This window comes from Notamacropus eugenii, chromosome 3, assembly GCF_028372415.1.
Source record: "Notamacropus eugenii isolate mMacEug1 chromosome 3, mMacEug1.pri_v2, whole genome shotgun sequence".
NCBI classification, from domain to species: Eukaryota; Metazoa; Chordata; class Mammalia; order Diprotodontia; family Macropodidae; genus Notamacropus; species Notamacropus eugenii.
In genome coordinates this window covers 468,198,419-468,219,292 of record NC_092874.1, presented here as the reverse complement: position 1 = coordinate 468,219,292, position 20,874 = coordinate 468,198,419, and positions in this window count along the sequence as shown.

The following is a 20,874-nucleotide window of genomic DNA, read 5'->3' as shown; positions in this document are numbered from 1 at the left end:
CCCATTTACTCATGCACTTGAACTTGAAGAGTGCCTTTGTAATAACATTGTTACAGCACCTGACCCCCACCTAGAGAGTCTCTCTGGAGACATTGGAAAGGGATTCATTTCTAAGGTATTTGATTCAAGAGTCAGAGGACCTGGTGAGATTGAGTCTGAACTCCACCACTCACAAACTTTCTGTCTTGGGACAAGTCGCTTCTCCGTTCTTGGTCTCAGTTTTCTTATCTGTAAAATGGGAGAGTTGGATGAAATGACCTCTGAAGTCCTGTTCAGATGCTCACTTTTCAGATCCAAGCCCTGCATCACTTGACACTGTCACCAAGAGATCATGGTGGTTCTCACCGCATCATCTGACTCAGTCTTTGTCGGGGAGCCAGCTGCTGGTGTCTTTGTCTCTGCCCTGTCATTACTGATCAGTGCCACAGCTTGCCAGATGCCCCATATCTGTACCTTCTTACCCACAAGCATGGCTTGCCTTCTTCCTTGGAGTAATCCCCATTTTCCTGCAATCAGTCTCAAGTCCATTGAATTACGGGAAACATAAATTCTTCCATATCAACAGTCTGATTTCAGATATATGATACGTGTTTATGTATGTGACATAATTTTATACAGACATAGGTATATATGTAAATATGCTGGAAAAGGAAATGGCAAACTCCACTATCTCTGACAAGAAAACCCCAAATAGGGTCATGAGGAGTCATGTACAACAGAAATAGCTAAACAACAGTGACAACAAAATGTATATAAATATAAATTTGGGGTGTAGAAGTCTGCTTTAGGGACCCAAATTATATTACTCTTACTAAAAATCTTTCTGAGGTCAAGGATTTCAGCATTTAGAAAACACAATAATTAATTGCTGCGTCAACAAATGTTTGCAAGTTTTGTAGTCAGTAGATGTTTATACTCTTTGAAACTTAAAGAAGAAATTTTTAAAGATAGTCTCCTTGACTTACCCAGGCTGTAAAGGGAGAGACTTTTCATGGGCTCAATAGCATTCTGATAAGCAAGTTCCCTCCTAAGGGGGATGGTCATTCTGAGCTCCCTCCCTCCTCCCACTCACTCACAAGATCTCACCACATTAATGCTTAACAGTGGAGAAATCTGATTGCATAGCTCATTGTAGCTCAGAACTCCTGAGCTCAAGAGATCCACCAGCTCCAGATACCCTGGTAGCTGGGATTATGGAGTATACCACAATACCCAACTATTTTCATTCTGCCAGAAAGGGCCTTTCTAATTAAGAGATTAATGACCAGGGTCACACAGCTAGTATGACATTGCTATGTGCCCTATGGGCTGAGATACACTTTTTTGTTTTTCTTAAGGTTAGGGTTAAGGGTTAATTTTCCTTGGGCACTCTTAGTAAACTGAAAGCCTGAGCATTTATTTGACTTACTTTGGGGGAGAACAGGGGAAAGTAGTTGGATTCTGCTGTCAGTGATGTGGTCACTGGAGGGGAACATGTAGGAGACTGAATTGTTATAAAATAGTGGAAGGAACAAGGTAGAACTGATCTCCTTCCCTTTCCATGGGAAGAGCAGAGAAGGATTTCTGATGCTCTCATGGGCACCTGGGGACATTTGACTGAGAGTGAAGAGCAGAATGAAATTCATTAGCTGCCCATACTTCGATTTTTCTGCTGGTTTTTAGTCATTCGTTTCCAATTTGGTCATCATTTTTCTGAATTGTTTCCTTGAATACTAAAGTCTCACTATTGGGTCCCTCCTTAGAGGGGAGTTTACTTCTGAGGTATCTTCTTAGCCAAAACAAAATTCCCCAAACTTTACACTGGATAAAACTCCTTCCTAATCCACCAATGTGTAATTTATCTTATTCACATTTGTTGTCAAGGGTCAAGATAGATGACTGCTATCTTACTTTCTTCTAAAGTTTTGCTATGATGTTCATTGTAGAGCACCAGTCAATCAATGAATCAGCATTTAACCACCTGCTATAAGTCAGGTGCCCTTCTAGGTGCCCAGGATTCAAAGATAGAAATTAAGTAGTCCCTACTCTCAGGAAGTTTACACTCTGTCATGGGGAACATCATGAAATAGCCTGAATCAATATCCCCAGGTGAGGTACTGAGGTCCAAGATATACAATAAGGTAGAAAGTGGTAATGAATTATGAGAACCAACATGGGTAGTTTGCTCTGATGACAGTGTATATCCGTGTGTTTGATCAATACTATCTGGGATGTTCTATAGATACAGCTATTGTAGCTAAAAACAATTTCAAACAAACTTCCAAGTAACTCTTCAAGTGACTGGACATCACAGAAGTCTTCTATTTGGTGTTGGCCATATTTGGATATTTTGTTCCATTTGTGATCTTACTGATGTGGTTACTTCTGCCAATGATCAGATCTAACCAAACCATACCTTTTCATTGCGTGTCACTCTCATCCATGTTCTCCTGTCTGTCTTCTACTGAGAGTCCACCCCTTGTGCTTGTGGCTCTCCTCTAAATGTCTTGCCATGATGTGGATGCCAATACAGCATGTGGCTATCCATCAGGTATCCTTCACTTTTGCTACAAAGAGCCACCCCTGTCTTCTCATCATCCACCTCTCCAATGAGATCATTTTCACCACTCTTCTTGTGCAGTTCTGCATTGGTGATATGTTGAAGTCTGCTCACACCCACCCATTAGCCTTTTTGTTGCCCTTTGGATGACCCTTGACTTTAATGCTTTGGAGACTGATGTTCCAGGACTTGCAGCCAAGCCTATCACTGGAAGGATATTGTTGTTAAAGAGATGAGCCTTTGTTTCAGGGAGAAGCTTGGGGTCATGAAAAGGATGGTGTCATTTCCCAAAGGCCAATCCAACTCACTCTCCTCTTCCTGTTCAACTTTGGGGCCATTTTACTGTCCATTCTCAGTGTTGTCCAAGACACAGATATTGAATCCATAAACATCAAAATTCTGTGTTGAAATAGCTTTCATTTGGACAACCAGGAAGCATCATCTATTTGGGGGGAAGGTTAGATTTCTTTGTAAAGAATGCATTTATTTTCCAGAGCATGACTCCGTATTCCAAATTACATGATTTGAATTCAGATCTTCCTGACTCCAAGTCCTGCGTTCTATCCACTCTGCCACCTAGATGGCCCTGTATAAAGATCCAGTCTGTTTATCTGGTGCTGGGTCAATAGTCATAATTCACAAACATTCTTAATATTCCTTCCCCAAAGTCCTACAATAATGACTCATTATGGCATCCTCTGACAGGTTCTACCAAATGTTTTTTTTTTAAAGCTTCTATTATGACCCTGCTCAAAGATTATTTCTGCCACAGGACCAGAGTAACTTAAGTAGAAAAAAACTCATCCTCGTGATAAACTCTTGGTTTTGGTGACTCATGAAAGAAAGAAAAATACAAAATAGCCCTTGTTCCTTTATGGTTTCCATTTTCACAGTGATGGTGGCATAAGAGAGAAGGAAGCAGAGGGTGCTAAGAATTGCTATTTTTAGATCATCTATAAATGCTGATTTCATCCTTGGTACTCTAAACATCCAATGACCAATAAGTTGGATCTTGTCCAATGACCAATGAGTCAATGTACTATTGGAGGAACTAAGCCACATCTGTATTGACATTTTCATAATAAACAAGACCAAAAGACATAAGGAAATTGTAAGTAAATTGAAAGATGTCTCACATGTTCTCCTTGGAAAGAATAAAGGAGTTGGTTTCATCATGCAATCAATGGCAATATCGTCTTATCTTGCATTGCTCATGATAAGCACAGGCTAAGAAATTACTAATTCAGTTCAACAAGCATTAATTGTTTCTTTCTCACTTATTGTTTATGTGATCTTGTACAAGTCCCTCCACCTCTGGGAGCCACAGATTTCTCATCTGTAAAAAGAGAAGATTTGACTGGAGGGCTTCTGATGTCACTTCCAATGCTAAATCTGAGATCCTATGTGTGACCTTGGACATGTCACATAATCTCACTGAGCCTCAGTTTCCCTCTCTGTAAAATGAAAGTTTTGGATTAAACGATTTCCATGGTCTGTTCTTTTTAATTTTATTTTATTTATTTATTTTTGTTATATTTTAAGTTTTGAACTGTCTCCTTCCCTCCTTCCCCACCCCACACATTTGACATAGATTTATAAGCATATGCAAAATCATACTATACATACTTCTATTCAGCAGTTCTTCCTCTGGAGGTGGATAGCATCTTCCTTCATAGGTCCTTTATAGTTGATTTGAGTATTTACTCAGAAAAAAACTTGCTTGTTCACAATTATTCCATGAACAATGCTGCTTTTTACTGTATACAACATTCTCTTGGTTCTGCTGAGTTTGCTTTTCATGCAAGTTTCATGCATGTTTCCAGGGTCTCTTCCAGTTTTGAATCTATAGCCCAGTGATGCTTGGAAGAGGGCCATGTGGTCTATGCCCCCCTCAGGTTTATTGGTCCCCTTAATCTATAAGGAGAATGTCTGAGTTTCTGGCTGGGACCATGTCATAACAAGAAGTGATAACATCAGCTCTGAGAGCTGTCTTTTATTCATGGTAATACTCTTTCATGCCCGTCATTTTCCTTTTAACATAGAAAATTAGGTGGACCATATTTCTGCTTTAGCAGAACCTTGAAATCAGAGCCAGAACTTGGGTTTCAGATAAAATCTCTCATGGTTCTCATGGACATAAGAAAGAATAACTAAATCACAGAATTTCGGAGTTGGGAGAGACCTCAGCAACTACCTTGTCCAACTCATAATAATAATTGCCTCTGCAATATATCCAACATGTGGTCATCCACTCTCTGCTTGGAGACCCCCAAGGAACATACAGCACCTTCTGAGGCAATTCATTCCCCTGTTGGACAAATCAGATGGTTAAGAATGGTATTGGATACTGCAGTTCTACTTTTGAATACAGGTCCTAAATATGAAAATCTAAATTGTCTTCTTTCATTTTCTCCCTATTGTTCCTGTTTCTTCTTCCTGAGGCCTAACAGAGAATGTTTGAACACTTTTCCACAACAGCCTTTCAAGCATTTGAACACAGCCATCACATCTCCTTCCCCATTGTCTTCCCGTCCCTGTCCCATGTGAATCTTCTTCTTCTCCAGATTAAATATGGTCAGTTTCTTCAAGCAGTCCCCATAGAGCACAAACTCAAGGCCCTTTGCCAACCTGGTTGTTTATCAGGCACCTCCCAATGTATTAAAGTCCTTTAAGCCTTGGTACCCAGAACTGCACACAATGTTCCAGCTGTGATCAGATTGGACCAGAGCATGGAGGAATTATCACTCCATTATTCTTGGAAGTTCTGCCTTTCTTAGGTCGATATGACATTAATTTCTTTGGCTTCCAAGTCATCCTTCTGATTGACTCATATTGAATTTTTTGCCCGCTAAAATCCCTAGTTCTTTTTCAGACAAACTATGTCTAACGTTCCCTCCCCCATCTTGTATTCGTGAAGTTGACTTTTTGAACCCAAGTATAAGACTTGACATTTATTCCTATTCACTTTCATTTTATTTAGTGGAGGCTGGAACTCTAACATGGCTAGAACTTTTGCAACCTGCCATCCCTTAGATTAGTTCTTTCCTCTAGCTTTGTGTCATCTGCCAAAATAGAAGGAAACAAAACTCATCTTTCTCAATGCTCAAGAATCACCTTTCCACATTCCATCATCCACAGGGAAATTTTATGAATGGCATTGCTTTCTAGTCAAGGCTCCCTCCTCTTCCAGTGAGGGTCAGTGAGGCATCCTTTGTGATAATTCCTCTCCTAACACAGTTTATAGAAGGCACTACTGTGGAGGGGCGCAATATGACGCTGATAAAGAGTATCTACTAAAGGGATTTCCACAAAGGATATTTCTTGTCAGAGTTGAAGTTCATTGACTTTACAATGAGGGACCTAAGAGTCACATAGAAAAGCAGAGACAACCCAAGATTCAGGGATAGTATTCTTAAACTGGCCATTATACAAAGTCTGCAGAACTACATGTGACAGAAGACAGGAGAACTTGGTGAGAACTTCTCACAGTAGATCCAGGTAGATCTTGAGGGAGAGGAGGAGTCTGGTTACATAGTCTTCTTTACTTGTGTTTCCATGTTTGTGTTCTCCTATATTGTACATATCTACTGGAAATGACTCATATGTTGGACTACTCTATTAGCTATTTGAGGTTTCAGGTACAGACCTTGCCAAAGGGCTGGATAATGATGACTATATTCCATAGGACCAGCAACAATTGTATCCTTGACAGATAATACCTTCTGAGCTCTGTTCTCTCAGATCTCTGTAACCCTGACACCAAAGCTTTACCTTAACCTACTATATTTCTGCAAAAAACCACCAAGCCTAACCTCATCTCTCAGGTTAAGTCATTATCCTTTATCCAGTGTGGTATACCTGCAGCCATTACTCATGAAATATCTTGTCTTTAGGAGGTGCATAGAAACGTTATGCAACAGGTCACTCAGAGAATGCCTTGCAATGTGCATCACTTCTTATGTAATACCAAGGAGGCCATCACCAAGTGTGTACCTTCTGAACCATTCTGTTCCTGCACAAGGATGGGGTGGGGGGGGGGAGGTTATGGGAGTGAGTATGTGGGAGAGAAGCATTCTTCCTGTCTGGTAATGATTCCTTCTTCAAGCTTACAAAGAACCTGAAATGGATACCATAAATTGGAGAGTCACGTGGCATAAAATTCTCATTGAAAGAACCATTTTTTTTCTACAGCCTCTAGTGTCCCCAAACATACAATCCTCATCATCTTTTTGGGGGGAATGTACTATGTATTTGTGATTTTCTCATTGTGGGTAACTCCCAGTGTCAGAAGTTCCTTTACCAACTCAGAAAGTCAGACTACCACATATCTATGACGGAATAGATGATAGAATTTAATACTTAAAGATGCAAGAGACCTTACTAGTCATTGAATCTAACTCCTATATTTTACAGATGAGAAAACTATAGCCCTTAAAAGTTCAGTGATTTTCCCAGTCATATGTTGAAGTAAGTGATGAAACCAAGATATGGACCCAGTACCTCTGACTCTAAATTCTCTTATGAGCCTTAGCCTTATAACTCCTTAATCTTAGAGAGTTACCTGATGCACAGTGAGGTTAATCCATCCCCCTACTCATTTCCACCCCCACCTTCAGGTTCACACAGCTTACAAGTTGAAGAGAAGGAATTTGAACTCAGATCTTTGCATCTCCAAATCTGATTTCCATTTTACTACATCCAACTCCCTCTTTAAAGTCCATTTTAATAGGTGAGTAAAATTGAGACAGGGTAGCTACAAAAAGTTTTTTCAGACTCACTTTCAGGCTTTCTAAAGATATTCATAGAGCATTGAGAGTAAGCCAGGATTCAGTGATTTTTTGCTTTTAACAACAAGACTGTCCCTGGAGTGCCTTGTTTTAATATTTTGCCCAACATTTTGTTTTTTTACATTCCCCACACCAGCCCTGCTGATTGTTGTTTAAAATAATTACTTAGCCCAACAGATGCCCGGTCTGTATCTGATAAAGGCTAAATGTTGCTAACGGTGCTCAGGTTTCAGCAGCAGGATATGTTACCTAGGTCCCCTAACTCCCATGGCTAAGTTCTTCCTGCAGAACAGGGGATAAAATGTCCTGTAAAAATTTGCTATTGAAAATTAAATCATCCTAAACATCCTGGGAGATTAGAATCAACTGTGGCCAATCTTGGCCTCTTGGCAGCGTGGGTTAGGAGATTCAGAATTGGAAGAGAGCTTACTTCAACTTCTTCCTTTTACAGAGGAGGAAACTGAGACCCAGAGAGGACAATTGCCTTGGCCAAGGTCACGCAAGTGGCCCGAGCAATGATTTGAACTCATCTCCTATGTCCAAATCTGGAGCTGTTCCATTAAACCAAGCTCCCTCTTTATCAAGGAAAGAGCAGTGGTTTTGAAGACAATCAAGTGTGAGTTGAAATCCTGACTTTGCCACCTCCTGCCTCTGTGATCTTTAACTCAACTGTAAAAGGAGGTGACTAGACTAGATAGCTCATTCTTTCCAGATCTAATTCTATGACCAGATGTCATTTTATCTCTCTGGCCTTCGATTTCCTCATCTAAAAAGTGAGGGCATTGGGCTACATGATCCTAAAGGTCCTTTTCAAATGGAAATCTTATCCTTCAACAAAATAATCTCTAAACTAGAGCACACTTTGGATTGAGATTTTACTTCTGGCCAAGATAACTGAAGGATGGATTCCTGGAAAGTCCAACAGTTTATCAAATCAAGAAGCATCACACAAAAAAGAGCATGTGAACCATGGACCTAAATAACAGCCAAGTAGCTGTGACCCCCTGGGGTGCCACAGAATGGTATTTCCTGCATTTCCTTTGCCCTCAATGAGTAAAACAACCAAAGGTACCACTGCCGATTGGGTATACTTTAACTCCCCATTCCCAAATAGTCTACAATGTAGAGTCTACATAATCATAATATGTTACACTTTCCAACTATTTCAATAATCTGACACCAACTGGAAGTCTTGTATGCAGTAAGTACTTAATAAATGCTTGTTGAATTGAATTAGTCTAATCGATGCAATAATCCTGTGAGGCACAATGCCAGGTTCCAAGTAGGCATTTAATAAGTTGATTGGCTGATTGAGGTAGATAAGATATTACTTCCATTTTCTAACTCAGGAAATGGATACCGGGAGCCATTCTATCACTTCAACTCAGCACAGATCAATTCATTTCAAGTCGATTCAATCCCATTCAGTTAAACATTTATTGAATGCCAACTAGAGCCTAGAACTGGGGGGAGGAGGGATGGAAGCTGTGTTCAAGGTCTCAATATCTGGGAGAGACATGCTTCATCCCTGGGGCGGGGGGGGCGATGGGAGAAGTAGAATTTTCATGGTCCTGCTATTTGCCTTGGGTCCTCTTGCTACAGTATCCTTCTCCTGGGGTTACATTCCCTTCCTCAATCCCTGGGTGAGTGGGATCCTCTGAGAAATGAGTCACCCCCTCTTCCCACAGCTGTTCTGACTCTCCCCCAAGTTAATCTGTCCTCTGCATTCCCTATCCCAGACTACTTTTGTCTTTTGTCCCAAGAGAAGAATTTCTAGTTGCAGCTGGGATGACCATGGGTGGTGTGTATTGTGGCAGATGCTAAGGTTCAAAGCTGACAAATGATAGAATGTGTGTGGCATCCCAGAGCCCATATCAGCCAGGGAGAGCCCACCAACACCTCTTCCTTTGGTCTACAGGGGAACTAACTGCCCTCCTTTCCCAGGTTGCTTTTTTTCTGAGGTCTTTGTGAACAGATATATTTATATACTGAAATCATCTAAGCACAAAAAAGGTAGAACTGGGGAGGGCAAGGGAGAGACTTTGAGGATCTTCAGAGACTAAAGCCCAGAGACATGAAGCAACCTGCTGGAGGTCACACAGGATCTACAGAATTGTTGTCTCCTTTAAGCCCCCTGCCCAACATAAGCTTTCATCCCTTCAGTCCCTGTTTGAACAGCAGTCCTCTGAGCCAGTGGGATCATGGGATTGGGGCAGGGGGAGTAACAGTTTTGAGGAGCTGAAGAAAAGCGAGTGGCCTCAAGGCTTTCTCACACAAAGGATAGAGCCCACCTTGAGTCCCAGATTCAAAAATGCTAACACAAAGGGAATTGTCACACAGTATTCACCAAAGGAAAAAAATAGAGGTAGAAAACTCCATGCAAGATAAAACTTCCTGATGTGGAAAGAGTGTGTTCTCTCCTCTCACTTGTTACCTTTCCTCAACAATTCACCCATTTTCAGTCTTTCTTTCCTAAGGCTGAAAAAAAAAACTAAGTGAATCTGGAGGGAGAGATGAGGGGAGAGGTTTCTTGATTTCAGTTAAACTTAGGAAAGCATTCTATTTTATTTAAGAAACAATATAATGTAGTGGAGAGCCCACTGGACTTGGAGTCAACACAACTGACTTGCCACTGATGTGTTGTATGACCTTGGAAAAATCACTTGACCTCAATCTTCTTTCTGGTAAAATGGGGCTAAGAAAATATATCTGATAGGGCTATCGTGAGAATCAAGTGAAGTGACGCATAGAAAGGGTCCATTAGTGTTCAGCATGGGGCCAGTGTCAGGACTGGTACCTTTGTTCCTGTTTACTTAGAATTCTACATTCTCTCCCCCAACTCCCCTGCCTCCCTCCTGGGTCCAGCCTTTTATCACCGAAGTCCCAGGAAGCCGGGTGACATTGCAAAAAGGATCTGCTCACTCAGTTACATTCTCACCCCCTCCAAAGTATCCCATTTTGGTCTCACTTGTTCTGCGGAGGAGTTTCCCCCCGGGTGTTCTTACTCACTTGAGTGCTTGGAGACTACATTAATACACTTATTTCAACCAGATCTTTAATCAATATTTCATGGGACGTATTGAATAGGCCCATTTAATCTGTTTTGGTCCCTGCAGGTGTAGGGGAGGGGGGAGAACTCACTGGCCCGAGAAGACAGGCAGCATTTACAAACGTAATTAAGTTGTTCTTATTGATCATAGACATGTTGGGGTAATAATACTTCCCATGAATCATTTATAGGCCTGGGACAAGGTCTTTTCTGGTGCAGGCAATTTACTTTCATACTCTTAAATGCCAGAGTTCCCATAATCTGAAGAGTTTAAATACTAGGCTTCTTGAATGAGCACCTTAAGGAGAATGTAGAGTGTCCTTGAATCTTCATGATGCTCAGAACTAGGGATCATCGCAACGTTTGGAAATTTGGATGAGCTGAAGAAGCCTTAGATTTCTCTGGCCCTGGTTCCTTTCTGTTGCTTTCCAAATAAAGCAACTTTAACATTTGTAGAATCATGGATTTAGGGTTGGAAGGGACCTCAGAAGCCACCTAGTCCAACCCCCTCGTTTTAAATATGAGGAAACTGAAGTCCAAGGAGATGAAAAGTTATTTGCCCAAGGTCATAAATGGGATGCAAACTCAGGTCCTAGGACTTCAAATCCAGAGGTCTGTTGACTGCAGTACATTGAGTAGGAACCTTGTCCCAGGCCTATAAATGATTCATGGGAAGTATTATTACCCCAACATGTCTATGATCAATAACAACAAGTTAATTACGTTCATAAATGCTGCCTATCTTCTCTGCCCAGTGCATTCTCCTCCCTATACACACACACACACACACACACACACACACACACACACACACACACACACACACACACACACACATACTTGCAGGGTCCAAAACTGATGAAATGGGCTTAGAGGGGAAAGGGCACAGGCTGTAAATTCAAAGGACCTATTTCAAAATCCTGCCTTGAAGTTTACTTTCTTGTGTGACCTCACTCAAATCATTGAACTTTTATCTGCCTATAAAACAAGAGTTGGACTTGGTGACCATAGAAATCCCTTTCCTCTCTAGACATAGGGGTGTATAAGCTCATAAATAAATTGTATAGAGTAGGGGCTTAATAAATACTTGTTGAATTGAATTGAAATCAATGAGCATTTTATTAAGTACCAATTACATGCAAGGTACTATTACTAAATCATGTCAACTTGAGGAGGAACAGTATACATGACTATAGCCCTTCCAGGCCCTAATTGATTTCGAAGAGGATTAGATGCCTTGATTGGACCAGAAGTCAGCTGACCTGGCACTGCCACTAACAAGCTCCTGTGGCCTTGGGCATGTCACAACCTCTTGGGCTCCTAATCTTTCTTTCACCTCAAAAATGAGAGGGTCAGCCTACATGATTGCAATGACCCTGTGCAGCTCTGAATCCATTCATGAGATGTGTGGGTTCTCCTACTGTCGATATGGATTGTCCAAACTGATCCTGCAGGTAAGTGGCATGAATAGATATCCCTGGAAAGTGGCCCACTCCTCTCCAAGGCAGATGGTGATTTCCACCTTCCGGGAAGCTGGAAAGGGTTGTGGCTAAAAGCTTGCTCCTTTCTTCACCTATGTCCAAGAAAGTTACCAGACTAGAATTAATATCCACCTGCTACACTGTCACCTGAGGTGCTGATTGGTACCAGGAGATGCCTTTCATACTTCAGCAGCTTCTGAAGACACAATGGGACCATTCCAGGACCTGGAGACAAAAGATATCACCTGACTGTCCTGTTCTGTTCAGACGGTAAAGATCTGAGTAGAATGGGAAATATCTTTTTAGCAGTCCCATAAGTCTCCTGACAGTTTTTACCCTCTGAAAGAACATAATAAAGATGATGAGAGTCATAGTTTAAGTTTCAGTTATTTGTCTGTTTTTATCATTTCTGCTGTGGTGGAGGAAATGAATAGCTGTCCTCCTCCTGATATCTACAACTTTGCACATCCTGTAATTTTTTAGAAAGGACTCTATTAATCTCTTTTAGACAGATCCTATAAATTAGCCATGCTTAAATGTAGTTTAAAGGATTTTCCTCAGGATTCTACATCAGGGGCATAACGAGCCAGAGAATTTGAAGGAAAAGAAGTCAAATTCCCTTTCTTTTAAATCAGGCTCCTTAGGATTGAATCTGGGTCCTTCTGAGTACAGAGTCAGGGTCCCTGGAACTGCCCCCTCCTCACCCCACCTCCCGGAGCCATGGATAACAGCATAAATGAATATTTTACTTTGTCCAAGGCTTTTTTCTGTATCTCAATATAATCATATAGTTTGAGAGGGTTTTTTGTTTTAAATATAAATAATTATTATATTTTCCAAATGTTGAACCATACTTCTATTTCTGGCATACTTCCATGTACTCCCAGTGAAATTTTGGGTGGATGTGATACCACAGTGGTTTTGCTAGAATCTTATTTCATCAAGTCTCAGAGTTTGGAAAGGTATCTCAATAGCCATGTAAGCCAACCTTCACACCAAATGAACATTTACTATAACATACCAACAGGTGACCATCCATCTGCTTCCTGAAGAACTCCAAAGAGGGGAAACCCACCACCTCTCACTGCAGCTTAGTCCACTCTCAGACAGCTGGAATGTTGGGAAGTTTTTCTCTGATGACAAGTCTAAATTGACTCTTTTAGGCTTTCAGCCTAATTCTCCTGGATTTTCCTTTCAGGGATGTTGAGTCCCTTCTCTTCATAGCAGTCTTTGAAATACCTGAACATGACTATGGCATCCTTCCTGAACCTTCTTTTCTCTAAGCTAAACATTCTCTGCTATGTCCATTGATCCTCCTATGTCATGAACTTGCTCCCCTTCGCCATTCTGGTGTGTCCTCCTCTGGACACTCTCCAGCTTATCAGTCCATGGTCATTAGTATTACTGGTCTATACTCTTTCTCTCTCCCTCCCTTCTTTATCTGTTTGCTGTACTTGATACATAGACTGGGCAAAATCAAGTTTGAAATTCAAGCCATTTGTATCCCACTTGATGGTGCAGTGGATAGAGCAGTGGGGCCAGAGTTAGGAAGATCTGAATTCAAATCTGGCCAGATCAGTAATCATGGGCAAGTCATTTAACTTTTGTATGTCTCAGTTTCCTCAACTATAAAGTGGGGTGATAATAACACCTCCTTCCCAGGGTTGTTGTGAGGATCAAATGAAATGATATTTATAAAGCACCTGATATGGAACCTGGCACGTAATAGGTGTTTAATATGTGCTGGTTCCCTCTCCCACCCCAACAGAGAAGTTCACTTGGCACATTGTCTCCTCCATGTCTCTTTTTTGCTAGACTGAGAGTCTATGGACTAATGGGAAGGGGGAGGGTCAGTGAGGCTAAGTGGTTTTGGGAGCTAATAAGAGGATGCCATCCTTTTGAACCAAAGGTCACTCACTAGGTTTAGCTCTTAACAGGGCTGCTAAGGACCTGAAGTCATTACTGTTGGATAATAGACTGGTGACCCCCTCCTCTCTCCTCTCCTCTCTTCTTCTCTGTTCTCTCCTCTCCTCTGTTCTCTTCTCTCCTCTCCTCTCCTCTGTTCTCTTCTCTCCTCTCCTCTCCTCTGTTCTCTTCTCTCCTCTCCTCTGTTCTCTTCTCTCCTCTCCTCTGTTCTCTCCTCTCCCCTCTCTTTTTCCCTCTCCCTCTCTCTTTCTCTCTTCTCTTCCTCTCCCTTTGTCATGCCTTTGCTCCCCAAGGCAAAACTTTGCTTTCAATTAAATTAAAATATTGTTCTTATCTAGACTGGCTACCTGGCAAGGTGGGTGGATAGGTAACCAGGGCTGTGTTCGCACACAAAACTCAGTGGACTTGTCTGCCTATCTGACTGGAGTGAACCGGTAAAATATCTGACCTGCCTGTTTGCTACACTTCCTGGGCCAAATCAATCTGAACAGTTGGTCTGGCTGTAAGCATGCATAAACATCCTCTACCTGAGAAAGGGGGCTTATCCATGGATCTTCGTAGAGGGAGGGAAATGCTGATGAGAAACAGGAGGGCCCTTGGATCAATTAATGATCATGAGGACTCACAAACTCATAGAACTTTAGGTTTGCAAACTCCTTTACGTATAGTATCTCATTGATCTTCAAAGAAGTCCTCTGAGGTATTCCCATTTTATAGATGAGCAAATTGAGGTTGAGAGTTTAAGTAATTCACCCAAGGACACACATTTAAACTCAGATCTAAATGACTGCAAGTCTGGTATTCTTAAGTATTCATCATAGACATGCCCTCTAATTCAACCTCTTTGCTTTACAGATAAGGAAATTGAGGCCAGAGACATGTAGTGACTTGTGAAGATCATAAAGGTAGAGAACATAAAAGAGGTTTTTTGCTTATAGAGAGATTGCCTTTAACTTTTCATTTTTCTCATTTTTAGGAGTCTATTTTTGATATGTCAATACATCTGGAGTTGTGATTTTGATGAGTTAAGTCACTGTGAATAAGAACAGGCCCATGACTTAGTAGCCAACTCTCAGAGAGAGGCTCAGCTCTCAGGGAGGTTGAACAATTTATCCATTGCCAGATAGGAAGTGGTAGAACCTGGATGAATTGAACCCAGGTCCTCAAACTCCACATCCAGCCTTCTTTCCATTGCCCTGCTTCTTGCTCCCAGGTCTTCCTAATTCCAGGTCAAGTACTCTACTCATTATACCACACTGCCTTTCTGTTTGGGATGTTTCTACTAGAACTGGTCTATTCAACTGCAACTCTCATTTTGTATGGAGGGAGGGGTTTGGACCTGTGTCATCAATGTGAAGGGAATTCCCAATGTGGAAACCCCCTCCACCAATATAGCTCAACCACTCATCAGTAGCTTACAGCCAAAGTAGCCTGGGGATACTTGCCACAGCTATACTTTAACTATGTGTCAAAGGCAAGCCTCCAACTCAGGTATTCCAGAATCCAAGACTGGCCCTCTATTCACTTCACCAAACTGTCTAACTCTCTAGATAGTTAGAACAAACAAATAAACTTTGAAGTCTGACCTAATTGTAAATGAGTTTTCTTCCCAGATAAATGGAGTTTAGCAGTTTACCCTTACTAGAGAAGGGTAAGTAAGGTAGGTAGAGTTAGCCAATGACCATTGTTGGTTGTCTCTACCTTAATTAATACCAAAGTGGAGAGGAAAGGTAGGTTGTTAGGCCTAAATCATCCAGAGAAGCTGCTTGGGCTCCCTGAACTCTCCAGGCCCCAATTTAAAGTTTTGTTAGGTCCCAGTGATATTACCTGTGTGAATTTGGGTAGCAGACTTTTAACCTCTCTGGTCCTTGGTTCTCTCATAGGAGGTAAGAGGTACAGGTCAATGTAGAGAATCTCTGAGGTCCCCTATGGTTTTAAATCTAGGATTTTATAATCCCATAAATTGAGCTGAGGTTAGATAAAAAGCCAACCCACCCTTTCTTGTGCCCATATGGCTTGTGAATGTCTGGGCTAAGTCTGTGGCCTAGCTGTGCCCTACAGGGGCTGTGCTCATGTATCCTGCTTGTCCCACACTATCACAGTCTTTATGTAGCCGGACAAAGTGAGAGGAGCTGAGCCTTGTTCTCTCCCTCTGCCTTCCTTCCCTCACTACCCCACAGGCTCCATGTGGAAAGAAGTTAGTTTTGTACCTTCTCTTCTCCTCCAGGTTCACCCAAGTTCATCTTAACTTGATGTCATCTGTGTAAAAATGTTTGGGCACTGGAGGTGGGGGTGGAATACCATGTGCCTGGTCTGGGGTCTGAATGCTCTAGGGGTAGCTCTTGTCTCTGCCTCTCTAGGGGAACCTAGGGCTCTCACTGGCCTCCCTGTTGCTTGAGAGTACTTCTCAACCTGCCTTGTCATCTAAATGTGCCAATGGCTTCTAGTTTCCGAGGGACAGTGGTCAGAGGGCACAACGATCCTCTGCTGAGTACAGGAGAAGAGAATTTAACGGGGGCTTTTATCAGTTCTCAGTGCTCAGTGAGGCCAGAGGACTGAGCCATGAGGATCTGCTTGGGGATTGAAAGGGCTGATGCGATAAGGATGCTTAAAGTCCTGATGCTCCTGCCTCCCCCTCGCCTTTCCCCTCCCCAACCTTGCTGCAGCAGAACTAGAGAAAGAGCAGCTTCTTCTCATCTGCCCCAGCTTTCAACCTTGATGCTAATTACATTTCATGCCTGCCAGGAGATTTGGCATCAAAATCAATCCAGGGCTTATAATCTTCCTTCTGCCCTGGCAATCATTTCTAGGCAAGTGATTGGGACTTTGGGGTGTTTGGGGGCACAGATGTGGAGTTTAAAAACAAATTCCTTGCTCGAAAAGCATAAACTGAAACCATTGGCATGGGGAGAATATTCTGCTTGGTGAGGGATGAATTGAAGAAGCAGGAACTGTGACCTCTGAAGTAAGGTGTGTCTGCAGCAGCAACTCTGCTCAGCAAGTGGTTCCACCCCATTTCATTCCTTAGAGGCAAGACAGGGGAGTGGAAACCCCACCTCTGCCACTTTCTACTGTCTGGATCCTGGGCAACTCACTACTTTGGGATCTTGGGTTCTTTATCTATAAGATACAGGCATTCGACTTGGGACTCTCTGAGGTCCTTTCTGCATCTAAATCTATGACCGTTCACCAAGGACAGGGCTTGAGGGGAGGAGAGGCTCTCCTACTTTTGGTAGCTTTAATCCTGCTTACCCAGAATGGATAGAGATAGACAACATTTGTTAAGTGCTTGCAATGTGACTGGCACTGGGCTAAATGTTGGGGAATACAAATACAACAAAACAAAACACACTTGTCCTCCAAAAGTTTGTTTTCTAATCCAAGATGAAAGTACATTAGGAGGAATAGAAAGGGAGAACTGAGAGACATCCGAGGATATTGGCACAGATATGACGCTTGATTCCTGGCACAACAAGGCAAAAAGCTCATGGACTGCAGTGGTGGGCAGCAGAGTCTAAATTTTCAGTGGGAGAGTGGAGCTTTGTCTAGGAGATTTGTCCACCTTTGTCTTTGTTTCTGAAGTGCCCCGAATAGTACCTGGGACAGAGTAGGTACCTATTAAATATTGGATTGAACTAACTTGAATTGCACTGCTCAAATAAATGACCTGTGGCCAGGCTCAAGAGCAAGTCTAGCATGATACCACCTAGGAGGAGTTATGGAAGGCTAGAGAAGGAAGGAGGTACTGAGAAGGAACAACACTAAGGACTCATTGAAGTAAAGAAAACTCCAGCAGTCTTATGCCGAGATGTCCTCCTGAGAAGCAATGCTGGAAGTGATCGTAGCTATGTTAAATCTGTTGGGAGAGGGCTGCCCCATTAGATGTTGCTTCTTTCCACGAGTTCAGTATTGGCTTTTATTTGGTTTGAGTTTTATTTTACTGGTAAGTAAAACCTTTCTTCTTTGAACTTCGCAAACTGTACTTTTATATGGTGAGGTTCCCAGATTTCCTAGGTGGACCAATAAACCAAAATAGAAGAAGTCCTCCCAAGTGTCCCAGGGTCTCCAAGTCATGTGGTCATCTAAACACAGGTGAAAAGCTTGGGGAGAGGACCTGGGAATTCAGTTCAGTTCAATTCAGTTCCATGTAATTTAATTCAATGAGCATTTGCACACCATAGACCAAAAGACAAAAGTGAAAGTATTTCCTACCCTCAAAGAGCTTCCATTCTCCTGGGAATCTGAATACAGGGATCTCTCACATTCCTTCCTCCTCTCTTTGTCCCAGTCTCTGGAAGACTCATCCTTCATCTGCTCAGGAGACAAATGAGGTTTTAAAGGCCCTTCTGCTCCCTGAGCCAAACCAGAGTAGAAATCTTGGCTGTTCTCAGAGCCAAATATACTTGGCTGAAAGTAAGCTGTATCAGGGATGGGAGAAAGATACCATAATTTTTCCAGTTGAGTACTGAAAGATGAAATTACTCTACAGAATCCTGCTTTTTAATGAAGAATTATGATGCAATAAATCACATTAGTTTCTGTTTTTGAAAATGACGAATTGGATTCTAAAAGTCCATGTTGTTCCCCCCGTGTGGCTGTTGAAAATGGCCTTTTCTGAGATTTGATTCTTTGATCTTTTTGGACCCCACTTTAAAGAAAGGAGAGAGAGGAGTGGACTGGGGATGGCAGAAACAAAACCTGAATTGATTTCAGTAATGGAAACATTCCATTTATCCTTACACTGTCAGCAGGACCGACCTTGTCTGATGCCCTAGGGAACCCATTTTGTCTCCTTCATTGGAATTTAAGCTTTTTGTCCATAGGGATTGTTTTGCTCACTGAATCCTTATCCCTAGTGTTTAGCATGATGCCTACCACTTAGTGGAGGCCTAAAGATAATTGATCAAATGACCCTTGGTTCTTCTCCAACCTGAGTCAGACCACCTCCAGGTGCTTCTTCAACAGATGCTTACATCTGATGATCAATGGTCATGAGACATTTATTTTCTCCCTATTGATACATTTTGCTTGGACACAACAGATATGTCCCAGCAAGCTCCCTATGGCTCCTCAACAACAAGCAAAACAAATGCCCCAAAAGGAACATTCCCTGGAAATGGTTTGGCAAAACCACTTGATGGAGTAATTGTAGATGATGATACATGTCACTTTCTAAGCTTGTGGTTTCCTGATTATTAACAGAAAGGGGAGGAGTACCAGCCTTGAAGTTAGAAAGATTTGGGCTCAGGGTCTGTCTCTAACACATTACTGGGTGATAGTGGATAAGTTCCCAAGGAAATTTTTTCCTATAAATGACTTGTTGATCACATTGGTGGAGGGAGTTTCTCCTAATGACATCATAGATTTCTCCTCCCCCACCCACCCCCCACCAAAAAAAAAGAGAATGAGTATTTTAATTTTAATTGTTTAATTTAATTTAAACTTGGATTGACTATTATATTTGAACCAGTCATTGTGGCCTTTTAGTTTTTCTTCATGAATGTCGTGATCATCACTGAGACTTAATTAAGAAGGAAGGCAATTCCAATATAGAGGGGGTACCTGGTCATGACAAAGGAGATATTTCCTTTTAGAAAAGGAGCTGCAGGTCATGACTATGTCTCCATTTAATCCCTAAGATCCAATCTGTCATCAAGTTTGCATTTCCTCCTTTGAAATATCTCTTACATGTCTAATCTTCTCTATTCCAGCTACTACCTGCCTGGTTTAGGGCCTTTTCCAACTCATACCTACCTGGGTTATTACAGTAGCCTTCAAACTGGTTTTCTGTCTCCAGTTTCATTGGTTCCTCTGCTTGGTTACTGTCCTCTACAGGATCAATTAAATTTAATTCTATTAAACAAGCTTTTAGATGCTATGTGCCAAGCACTATGCAGGTGCTGGTGTGATGAAGACAAAATCAAAACAGTGCCTGCTCTCAAAGAGCTTACGACCCACTGAATTAATGAGAAATGTAGTTAACAGGGCCCAACAGAAAGAGGCCTCTGGAGGAAAAGGGTGTGGTGAGCTGAGAAGACTAGGAGAATACCCAGTCGAGACAGGTCACATTGGTAAAGCACTTTGCAAACCTTAAAGTGATAGTGATTTATTTACAGAAATGCTAGCTGTCACCACACTGTCACCACCACGACCATCATCACCATAGTCATCACTGTCAGTATCATTGAACTAAATTACACTATGATGTACCTTTTTTTACTAATAATTTCTTTCCCTAATGTTTAATATCCAAAAGTTTCTAAAATACAATCTTATTTATGCTTTATTTCTTTTTATTTATGCTTCTACTTCTCAAATCCATGTTGCTTTACTGGTCTATTTTCTCTTTTTTGGCCCAAGATATGATAGTTTGTATAACTGCATTATAATCAGTTTTGATAGAACAAGGCCACCTCCACCCACTTGTTTTCCTATTGTTTTCCGTAATAGTCTTCTCCATTTGCTTTTGCACATAAATTGATTGGTATTATTCTAGATATATTAATTAATTGGGAAAATATTGACATTTTGACTCAAATGGGTTATTGAAGCCATGACAAAGGATAGTATTCCATCTGATCTTCTGTCAAAACATTTTTGAAGTTATCTTTTTAAAGGTCTCATTTGTGTCTCAATAAGTTAATATCCCAAATGTTTTATTGACAAGAAAACTTTATATTATTGCAAATGACTTCTCTTCTTCAATCACATTTTCTTAGTAGTTAGTAGGATATGTACAGTGTGGATAAGGTTCATCTTATATCTCTGTAAATGGCAATCCATCTCCTGCCTGCTTATCTTTGTACAGATGATTCTCCACATCTGAAATGCTGTCCTTCCTTGCCTCCTCCCTGAAGGATCCTTAGCTTCTGGAATTCCTACAGAAGACCTTCACTGATTTGTCTCCCCACCCCATCTTATTGTCACTCCCTTCCTCTTGAAATTACTTTGTATTATATTTTTTATAGAAGAGGCAGTATGGGGTAGTGTATGGAATGGTAGCCTCAGAGCCAGGAAGAACTACATTCAAATCTGGCCTCACACACAGACTGGTTGTGGGACCCATGGTAAGTCTCTAACCGCTCAGTTCTC